General features: G+C 40.8%; 1 non-coding gene across 1 annotated transcript; it reads left to right on the top strand.

Moving 5' to 3' along the window:
- The first annotated feature begins 300 nt into the window (after positions 1 to 300).
- LOC146653206 (U6 spliceosomal RNA) lies at positions 301 to 408 on the top strand. Its single transcript, XR_014907813.1, has one exon. It is a non-coding gene; the product is annotated as a U6 spliceosomal RNA (small nuclear RNA).
- Positions 409 to 9,327: the final 8,919 nt, after the last annotated feature.

The raw sequence follows: 9,327 nt of genomic DNA, 5'->3' as shown, positions 1-9,327 counted from the left end.
TCAGAGTGTGAAGCCATAATTCGTAACACTAGCCCTGACTCTTACAGTTATTGGTTACTGTATCCTATCCAATGGCTATGCACTCACCTCATAGACTGTATATAAAAGTTTTTGGGTTCAGTTACTTAAAGTTGAAGAGATTACATGAAATTTTGCAAATTATGTTCCCCATCAGACTCATTATTTGCTAGCTTGTGAGTGAGTGTGCAGTGGTCCTTGCTTTTTTAGAGCCATTGCTCACTCACATCTAGTGTCAAAACACCAAGATGGGCCAAGGTGGGTTTTAAGTAAGCAGTGGATGTGCTTGCTTTGCCAAGTGCATACACTAAACTGGAAATAGTACAGAGAAGATTAGCATGGTCCATGTGCAAGGATGACACGTAAAATCGTGACACGTTTACAAATTTAGGGGTGGCTGTGGCTCAAGAGGAAGACCACGTTGTCGACTAATTAGAAGGTTGGCAGTTTGATCCCTACCTCCTCTAGTCTGTATGTTGAAGCATCCTTGGGCAAGATTCTGAACTCTGGACTGCCCCTGATACCAGTGTTGCCAACTCCTCAGTAAGGAAAATCGCTATTGGTTGTCCTAAAAGTCGCTAGAAGTCGCCAAATGATGTCATCGCCTAATTTGCATAATTGGTCATGCTAATTTAATTGTAACCTAAGATAAGATAAGATAAGATAACCTTTATTAGTCCCACACGTGGGAAATTTGTTTTGTCACAGCAGGAAGTGGACAGTGCAAAAGTTATGAGGCAAAAAATTAGAATACAATAAGAATAAATACAGTACACAACTGTACAGAATAGAATAAACGTTGTTGGACGAGAGAAATAACATCGTGGAAAGTGAGTAAAAAACGTCCTAAATGCATTTAGAGTTTATTTAGAACTACAAATTAAATTTCTTTTGGCAATTATTGTTTTTTTAATGTCACAATTCCAACCCTGCTCCTTTACCCGGGCCTGGACCGGCAAAAGTGACCCGAAATAGGCACTCTGGTGGAGTTACTTTGTGTGTGAGAGTGTGTTTATAAGTAGTTCTAAAACCTTGTGATCCACAAAACAGCATAACGGTAAAAGAAGAACTGACTGCGTTACAGTCAGTGCGGGAGCAGCGGCTTCGCTCATGCGCGATTCATTTGCAGTTTGGACGCACAGGTGTGAACGTCTCTTGCCCTGATAGCAGTTGGGGGAGGACTATCCTCCGCCTGGGAGCGCTTTGGCACGGGTGAAGTGGCCAAAGCAGCACCGCTGCCTGTTGAGAGTAAGAGCGATACGTGTTTTCACGTCAAAAACTCGTCATAAACAAGTCTCCAATAATACCAGAAAAAGTCGCCAGATTTGTCGCTAGTCGCTTTTTAGAAAAAAAGTCGCTAAGGGGGTCTGAAAACTCGCTAAATATACAGAGCGTTCTCACTCCCGAGGCGCTAAGTTGGCAACACTGCCTGATACATCTATTAGAGTGTGAATGTTAGGTTAAACGTGTTTACATACAGAAATAAGCACATTTATAAATGTGTGTGTGAAGGAGGTTTGGAGTAAAACAGCTTTAAGCGCGCAAAATAGAAACAGGTACTTGTATATCACTTTTCTATCCATGTCACAGTGATATGACCATGCTATATACAGTCTGGGATTATTAAGTATTTTGGGTTTTTGTTTGTTTTATTTCATTGTATTTAGATATTGAAAAGTTGACTTTAAAGTTGAAAGTCTCCATTATTAAATGTGAAAAACACCATCCAGTTATGATTAGGAATACCTGTGTAACAGGATCATTTCTGTAGCGTTAGATATGTAAATTCACATTCAGTGAGACATGACTGCTTTTTTTTATTTTATTTTAGCTTTTTTTATACCATTTATAGGTATGCTAATATTTTTTCTAATGTATTTATGTTCTAGTTTTTCTTTATTTGGCAGCTTTTTTCTAATGAATAAAGTAAATTAAAAAATGAATGAAATTCATCAGGCAGACAAGAAATGTGGAATCCAATAAAGTCTAGAGTTTGACCTCACTATGAAATTAGCCATTGTGTATGTTTCAAAGAGCCCAGAATTGTCTTTCAAGCATTTTCAATATGGGCCAGTAGATCCCATTACTCATCTCTGGAAAAGTTTAGTTTGGGATTCTGTCATTTGAAAGGGACCATAGACTTGGCATAATGTCTTCTGTGTCTTTTGCGATGGACCGGGGTCTCCAAACTGCACAGAGAGGAAGGGAGAAGGAGGTGGGCGTGGTATTATGTCCTAATAGGCCAATCTGGATGGACAAACCGATAGCAGCATCTGCTTGCTTTGTCAAAGGCGGAGATTTTAATGGAAGATCTGAGCGCCAAACGTTGAGCGGGACCACATGCGGACAGAGATGGATGGTTGAAAGGTCACAGGCTTCGAGTGGCCAATGGGTCCAGTTTCTTATCTCTGATTCCCACTGGCCAATCAATTGGTTGTGGGGCATTTGTCATGAAGTAAATCCAAGTTGTTGCTTTCTTATCCAGCCCTGGCTCCCAGGCAAAGTATTGTCAGGCTCCATGTATGTGCCACTGTATGGAGATGGATGAACATACAGACCCATATCAGGCTATCAGATAGGTTAATAAAGGTCATCTCAGACATTTTTCAGATATTTAAGCGTGTTTAGGGTTTTGTTTTTAAAAAAAAAAAAAATTATTCTGTATTGAGATTTAATATTTTTTTAAATACATTTTTGACAAGAAAGCACACTGTGCTGCACATTGTAAATCCTGGTTGCTATTTTAAAAAAATCTACATGGAGATAGAAAATTATTTCAAACTAATTCCAGGCCGAGTTGCAAAAGAAGCCGTGGAGATTTGCCATATTAGGACCTAGCAGCATTTACACAGCTTCATATGGTAAGAAAAAACCAGTCACAGAAAGAGCAGCTTTGATTTTCTGCAGTCCCGTTTTCTCTGTCCTCTTTGAGAAAGTCAAGTAAGGCAGCTTAACAGAAAACTGCACTTAACAGATATATTTCACTCTTTATGAAGATTTTTGAGTTGCCTTATTTGGGTTAGAAGCCAGCTAAAGTCCAGTTTGTTATGACTCTATCCATAATATTCCTCACAGCAGAAAACTGATTGTAAAAGCTAGACAGCTGTTAAGTCAAAGGTTGTTCAATGGCTTGGAGATAAGATTGCAGGTCTCTATATTATTGATGAACCTGGAACTCAGCAAGTATTATAGTGTTTAAGATGCCTGAAAGGGCTTTGGGCAAGCTCCGGCTTTACATGGCCTGAGGGGTTGCAGACAGAAATCACGGTGCCCTGCAGGATGGCCATTAGGGCAAAAGAAGAGGGGAGCCAACAGGATGTCTGCACTCCAGGGATCTAATCCGGTGCCGTTGGCTCTCCTTAGGAAAAGACGAGTTCTGCAGCTTCTGAGCTCCTGTGGGTCTGGCAGGTGGTTTATTCCATCAACCATTACCCATCCCCACAGTTTGGATACTTTTGTGGCCGAATTAAGCTCTTAGGAGCATTCAGTCTGGTCGCATTAGCTTAAATAGAAAAGCCAGCAGGGCCACCTTTTTTCGGCTTGGTTACCTTTATTGTTTAATTTTTTTGTCGGGCTGCTAATAACATCCCAAATCCTGACTTAGTCCCAAGTGTCCTTTCATACACTGTTCTCCAAAAAAAGAAAACTGAAAAACTCTGCATGCGTTAACAAATTGCCTAACTGGCATAGCTGCAGAGTTGCAAGCAAGTAGTGAATGCTTGCCACAGTTGATACTATAACGATGTGAAGGGCCACTGTGTTTGACTCCAGCTTTCTACACGGTGCACTTTTCTTTGTTATTGGTCTCTTCTGTTCCCTGTGAGCATCTGCTCGGTGCTCCTCTTAGTGGAGCTTTTACTGCATCACCTTTTAATCTTGGTGTTGGAGTCAGCCCTCTTCTTATATGAAAGCTTTGAGCTGCTGCTTGCGAGTGAAATTAATTGTGTGTTAAGCAGAGTGGAATTAATGGCTTGCACTGAAACCTGTGGCCACGGCTGGCTTAGCGGTGCGCAGATCCCCCTGATCCTGCTTGTTACAGGAGCTTGGCCATTGTAGATGGTGAGATGATTGTGAGGTTTCAGCCTCTTTTTTTCAGTTTCTTTTGTCTTTTGGGGGAGCACGGGGATCTCTGCTTTTGTCTGCCTCCATGTTCCTTTCAGGTGGTATCACAGCTGGCCTCTTTAATTCACTCGGGACATCGTGTGACCCTACCCCCCAGGAGGCAACTGTAAACACACACACAGTTTCTCTCTCTATCACCCCTAAACAGACAGTGGAAGGTACTGCAGAAAGTTATTTTCTGCTCTACACCGTAACCTATGCAATGCTTAAGAAATGTTTACAGATGTAATGAATGTGTAAAAACTCGTGTGCAAGTTTAAAATGAAAATGTGTGAGTCAGGTTTACAAATGCATCAGGTCATCCATGGGAATCCACAGCATGTGTTGTCCAGCCATCTGCCCACTTTAATGATGCCGACTCTTTCGGCTTCACAAATGGAACTACTATACGGTTAGACAATTACCCCAAACAGCTTGGTAATGGGTTTATGGTGTCTAGAATGATTGCCTGCAAAGTAAAACTACAGGATCTCCACAAAAACCTTACATGGCTGTAAATATGTATTAACCAGAAAATAGGCCTTGTGTGGGATCATTTAAAAGAGACAAAGACCAGCTCTTGGACAAAAAGGAAAGATGCCATAAGAAAGAGGGGATTCTACTTAGCTAATGAGTTGCTCTATAGAAATGTAAAAAGGTAGGTCTTTAGGCAGAGCAGTTGCCCCGCCGGTTGGGTCTGATAGACTGTAAAATGCAGAGGTCCGGCCACTGTTTCCACTGTCCATTGTGGCCATGGTAATTCAACCGGTCCCATGTTATCTTGCAGAGGGTTGTAATTGTGACATGAGGCAGAAAGGGGGACAAAGTCATTACTTGTGCTGAACTCTGATAAACCGGAGAGAAGAAAGATGCCTTGTTAAGTCCTCATTCTTTGGGAACTTCAAAGAGAAGCACCCTCCTCTGGCCGCAAATAAAAAACTTCTAACGTAAGCAATGAATGGACCTGCCAATTTCCTTAACGTCCTTCAGCGTCAAGGGCCATTTCGGCCAGTTCTTACTCCACCTTGTGAGAAGTGGTCAGCTGTTAAGAGGACTTGTGTCAAGTGAACATCATACAAGGAGACTGGCATCAGAACACTCAGACCAGCCTAGATTTGTAAGTTTCGCAAGGTGTTTGAGTAAAGACAAAAGACTTCTTGGAGATAATGAACAAAAAAATATATTCCCAGTGATGCAATTTCTCTCGCAGAGAATGAAATGAAAACGCAAGACTAGAGAAAGAACTCAAAAACTCATTCACTCACAGATATACATTTGTACATTTGTAAAGCAGAAATGGTGAAGCTGCTTGTGCTGCATGAGAGACTCTAAACCTATCCTTTAATTATCACATTAAATGGCTGAATTAGGGGATATCAATGTTTTTGTGTTGGGGAAGAAGGGGACTTGGAGATTACGCCGCCGATTGAAATGTAAAACAGCTTTTGCAATTACCCATAACCCCAGCACGAACCTTGCCTGAAACAATGCAACTAGTTTCAAAGGCTAAGAGGCAGGCTCATCCCTGAGAGGCACGCTACATAACAAGAAGGCATCATTAAAGGTAAAGGAAGGGGAAAGGAGATTTAAAAAAAAAAAACAATCTTGAAATGATGTGAGCAACAGTGCGGCATCCTCAGCCAAACACCTCATCGAATCTCCCTTTAGTGCTTAATGAAATCGTTTAGTATAAAATGTGAGACCAGGTCATATTGTGAGTTATTCACTTCAAAATCAAAGTGGGAAATAGGAGTTATTTGAAAAATAGGCAAGTTGGATTGAATGTGCTTAAGCAGCAGAGTATGTCTGGCTTTTTAAAAATGTTTTGAGGATTGGCGACATCAGTGGTTCTACCATGTCACCACGCTGTGAAAAGGTCTGTTCAGCCTAACACTGAGTTGGGTTTTATAGATATTTGCATGCTAATGTCTCCAATACAATTCGGCACAGAGTACAGATATATCAGCTTGGAAGAACTGCCACCTTTTAAATAGCCTCCTTTTCCCCTTTCTTAACCAGGGAGGTCTTTTGACTGTTGGTTCATTCTGCGTATTCAGAGCTCTGGGCAGAAACACACACTCACACACGCACATACACTTAATCTCATCCTCCTTGAATCACCCAGATGGATAGGTTTTTCTCCCTGTTTTGATGTTTCATTGCTGTCCCCTTAATTCCAGTCTTTAATCACTCTGTGTCAGCACCGAGGCCTCAGCTTGCCCTCAGCCCACTTCAGAACGACCTCGATTTCTCTCCAAATCTCCTCCGCAGCCAGCTCCAGTATGAAGGGCAGATGTGGGACATGGGCCAATGTGCTCCCCGAGGTGTTTGCCATCTTCATCCTCTTTGTCAACACGCTGCTTTCTGTCACTGTCACAACAAGAGGCAGTGATCCTTTGTCTAAGAAGAGTTTAGACAGAGAATGCAAACTCTGTCTAACACGGATTGAGCTTGGTGGGTGTCAAAGGAGGTCATTTGATGTTTGATTGTCTGTTGCCATTTTGGCTATAAAAAGGCCCAACTGTTCGGGCCTTTGGTTGGTGTTTGCATGCATTTGCATAACCGGCCTGAAAATGAGCTTTAATGAAGAAGTGGGGTTTAGCGTATTTACATTTGGAGTGTATTCTTCAGCCTTTTGATCAATAGATGACAACTGTGGAGAAGCTTATCATGGAAAGTGACATGTTAGAACCCAATGTTCAGGTCTTTATACGTTGTAGTCTTGTTCTTCACTGCAGGTTTAAAAAAAAAACAAAAAACAAAATAAAGCAAAAACTTTCTACGATTAAAAGCCTTAAAAACACTCCATTACAGTTAATCACAGTCACTAAATATAAAACAAATTTGTAGTTTCATGATTTTTAGGGTTTTTTTTTTTGATAGACAATTAAGTAACTTCTTATTTAAAACATCTTCCAAGATCTCACTAAATAGAAATTATTTTTGTGTCAAGGGTGCAATGTTCCATAAAGTGTTGTGTCTGTATTTAGGCAACAATTGAGTTTGTACAATTCTAACAAACTTGTAAGTCTGTATTTGGTATGACCACCTTTATTCTTCAACACAGTCTGAGTTCTCTTAGTCAAGATTTTCTGTGATTTCTTTAAGTAGACTTCGGGAATAGTTCTCCGGGCTTCTTGAAGGATATTCAAAGCTCTTCTTTGGATGTTGGCTGCTCTGTTCTGTCAAGATGATCCCACACTGCTTCAATGATGTTGAGGTCCAGGTTCCTTTACAATGGCTTCTTGACAACCACCCTTCCACTCAGACAGTTTCAGAGGAGGCTTCAATGATAAGTAGATGGTAGACCAACTTGAGGGCCAAATGCATCTCCCAGGTCCTGTGTCAGGTCTTGATTGATGATTTTTTTTTTTCAGATTTCTTAAAACGTGACTTTCAGACACTGCCTGATACTCCCTCTGTCCAGCTTCTGCCTGCCTAAGAGACTCCAGCACTCACATTACATCTTCTGATGACATCATCCAAGTAGGCAGCAGCCAGTGCTGGGGTAATTGCTTGTAAAAGGTAATGTATTACACATTAGTCTGTACTTTTCTTAAAAGTAATGCAAAACGTTTCCTAATTACTCACCTGAGAAAGTAATTTGTCACAAGGCTCATTACTCTTGTTATAACCTAAAATTATCAACACTGTCTCAAAATTACCTGTTAACAATATGAAGTTTAGGTTACGGTCCCATGCAAGGTCAGTGTCTAGCTGCTCACCACTGCCTTTGTTACCTGTTGAAGTTAAGGGTCTGGCTGCTGAGCTGGGGTGTGCATACAATCGGCTTCAACATCACTCTGGGTTCATTGCTAGCTTGGCATTAGCATCTGGGATCTGTGCAGATGTTTTTAAAGAGTTTAAGTTCTGTTAGCAGTGTGATGCAGCTGTCCTAAATGCAAATTCCTTTTTACTGTCACGCTCTTGTCGTTTTGTGCAAACAAAATAAAAGTAATGTCCATATCGGCACTAATCAAAAGCTGTATTGTTGTATCACTCCACCATTCTCCTCCTCCTGCACAGGATTTGAAATCAGGTGATTGTGGTGCAAGTGTGGAGGGAGAAAAAAATTCATGTTTCTTTGATGTTTTTTTTTCTCTCAATCCAGCATGCAGATCACTGAAGAACCTCTGTATCGTAATTAATGACATAATTGTAATGTAATGACTGACTGTAGTACAGTGACACATTACATTACTGTGTTACTGAAAAATGTAATGTGATTACAGTAACACATTAATTTGTAATCTTACTTTGCAATGCGTTACATCCAACAGCAGCATATGCAGCAAACGCAGCGACGTAGCTGGAAAGGGGCGAGAGCTCCAAACAAGCTGAAAGGAATGATGATGAATCGTTACAACCTATACAGAGTCTTGTTCATATACAGTAGACAAGGAAATCTGTCAGTAGCCTTTGGTCAAATGCAGTGTTGTAAAAAAGCGTGCAGAACCAAACCAGTCCAGGAGTTCGTCGACCCAGGATATAGGGTATGCATCAAACTCTGACACCTTATTCACCTTACAGTAGTCTACACAGAACCATGTAGATCCATCTTTCTTTACCACAAGAACTATGGGACTATGCTATGCACTGCAACTTTTCTATTACTTACAAACAAACTTATAAAATCAAAATAAAGGGTCAAAGATTCCCTGCAGAAGTCTAACCCAGGCATCAGGTGCCCTTTTTTATGCTCGATAGATTCATAGGTCAGTGTTAGGGGGCTTAACACAAAAAAAGTCACAAAAAACATGGGTCTGCATTTCACGGGAAGTTGTAATGACTGAGTTAACAATGAGTGTACAAAGCAGCCAATGTCCAAATAAAAACTTTGAATGACTGTCAGTAAGCCTGGAGAAGCTTTGCACGAAAGCACATAAAGAATTGCTGGAAAGTCAGGATCACTGGAAGCAAAATATAAAGAAGTAATGAGTGACTCAAGATTTTTGCACAGGGATTGCTTTGTTATTGCTATGACGACTGGCACTGACCAACAGTCATACAAACATCACCTTTCTGTTTGTGACAGTTCCCCCAGTCTCTCCTTTGGGCCTGGTGTGCGTCAGCTGACTTAATGTACAAATCACTGACAAAAATGACTTTATTTTTGGGAAATCATTATCATGTCAAGGTACATTATTATCTTCAGAACCTCATGTTCTTCATTAGATTATGGCCATCAATTTGGGTTAAGGCAGACAG

The sequence above is a fragment of the Rhamphochromis longiceps genome, linkage group LG15 (assembly GCF_057381845.1).
Source record: "Rhamphochromis longiceps isolate RC_006_pf linkage group LG15, R_longiceps_female_GT1.1, whole genome shotgun sequence".
In the NCBI taxonomy this organism is placed as follows: Eukaryota; Metazoa; Chordata; class Actinopteri; order Cichliformes; family Cichlidae; genus Rhamphochromis; species Rhamphochromis longiceps.
Note: the sequence above shows the minus strand (reverse complement) of the source record. Positions and strands in the feature narration are given on the sequence as shown.